This window comes from Acanthisitta chloris, unplaced genomic scaffold (genome assembly GCF_000695815.1).
Source record: "Acanthisitta chloris isolate BGI_N310 unplaced genomic scaffold, ASM69581v1 scaffold2158, whole genome shotgun sequence".
NCBI classification, from domain to species: domain Eukaryota; kingdom Metazoa; phylum Chordata; class Aves; order Passeriformes; family Acanthisittidae; genus Acanthisitta; species Acanthisitta chloris.
Window position 1 is genome coordinate 470 of NW_008686252.1, and position 2,019 is coordinate 2,488.

A 2,019-nucleotide genomic window follows, 5' to 3' on the forward strand; every position below is an offset into this window, starting at 1 on the left:
AAAGATTGTAGGGTGTCTATGCACAAAAGCATGGGAACTCCCATATTTAGGCACTAGAGTGGGATTTTTGCACCAAGGACAACAGAGCCTTGGAGTCATGCTGTCATCAAGGGCTCATTTTTCAGGGAAAAAAGGTCAATCATATAGCTGTATATATTGGAATTATTGGAAAATGCACTTGACATCCTTGTACTCCTAGAGATATGAGAGAAGCAGTTCCTTTTAAAGGTTTTTGGGAATTCAGCAATTCAGCTCCAGTAATAAGCTTAATTTTGCTGCATGGCTTTTGAGTGACTCCTACTGGAAGCTGGAAGTACAAGATCCAGGCACGATTTCATAGAGTCATAGACTCATAGAATGGTTTGGGTTAGAATCGACCTTATAGATCATCTAGTTCCAACCTCCATGCCATGAGCAGGGAATCCACTCACTAGAATAGATTGCTCCAAGCCCCATTCAACCTCACCTTAAGCATTTCCAGGGATGGGGCATCCACAGCTTCTCTGGGCTACCTGTTCCAATGCCTCACTACCCTCTGAGTAAAGAATTTCTTTCTAATATCAATCCGAGTCTTTCCTCTTTTAGTTTCAAACCATTCATTCCCCTTGATCCTATCACTATCTGCCCATGTAAAAATCTCCTTTAAGTACTGTCAAGCCACAGTGAGGTCTCCCAGAGCCTTCCTTTCTCCAGGCTGAAAAACTCAAACTCTCTCAGCCTGTCTTCAGACGAGAGGTGCTGCAGCCCTCTGAGCATCTTGGTGGCCCTCCTCTGGACCTGCTCTAATAGGTCCACATCTGTCTTTTGCTGAGGACTCCAGATCTGGACACGGTACTCCATGTTGGGATTTAAACAAGGAATGGTCAGTTGAGCCTTATTATGACGCTCTGTCCCTTTATTTTATTGTACTTGACAATTTGAGGTTTAGTATCACACATTCTTAAAATAATTTTTGCTATCTTCAGACTCCTCTTGCTCTTAGTGCTTAGGTTTCAGCTGGACCTTCTTCTTTCCTGTTGATTATTCAAGGATGCAGGAGCCATGTCATAAAGCTGTTGAACTTGTGAATGGCTTTTATGTGCCATTTTATTTCACCTGCATGATAGTTTAATGTCTGTTCTGTATCAGTGGTGTTTGTACTGATGAGACTGTGTACTATCCCACATAGCTGTAGTCATCTCATGCCTCAATCTTCTGTCTCTTCCAGTCTCCTTGGCAACATGTGTCTGAGTGCTCTAGTTCATGGTTTGTTTTTAAGCCTTTGAGAGCTGTAAGTGACCTGAATGTTTTTATGGACCAGCTGTTACAGAAGCCCTAAGTCAGTCTCCCATTGTCTACCCCAAATCTTTGCAAGTACCAGTGCAGATGGGGAGATATAAATCTGAATTGGCATGCAGGTGACAAGGTGACAGAGGTAAAAAGGAGTCCTGCATGATCAAAAAGAAGAACCATTCCATTCAGATGTCTTAATGTAGTAAGAAATAATAACTGGGCTACAGGAAGGGGTGGGGAGAGTTTGGATGTCTGTAAGTAGTTTTGCTGCCTAGTTGTCAGTCTGTGACTGTACATACTATTCAGACAACAAATCTTAAAATCAGGCATGTAATTTCTTAAAGGTAATGAAATTATTCATCATCTTTCTGTAAAATGTATTAATGAATTATTAAATGATTGATTGTTCCAGTGGCAACTCTAATGGGTTACTAGCAATAACATATGCAACCCTTAAGCAGGATAGGCCATTTCCCTGGGGAATCACATGAGTAAGTAAATACTAAGAGACAGACCAAGATACCTCACTTTATCCGGAACATGGAAATTTTCCATGATTCAGCCTAGATTACCCTGTAGGGGAGTGAGGAAAATCCACATTATATGGCTTCTACAGTTGACATGGAGTCTCAGGCCAGTCTGCATCACCACCCCCAGGAGTCCTATCACATGGAGGGCTTTAGAAGTCCTTTGGGGTTCCAGGGACAGGGGATCTTTCCCATAGAAGGAGGGATGATTTAATCCAAG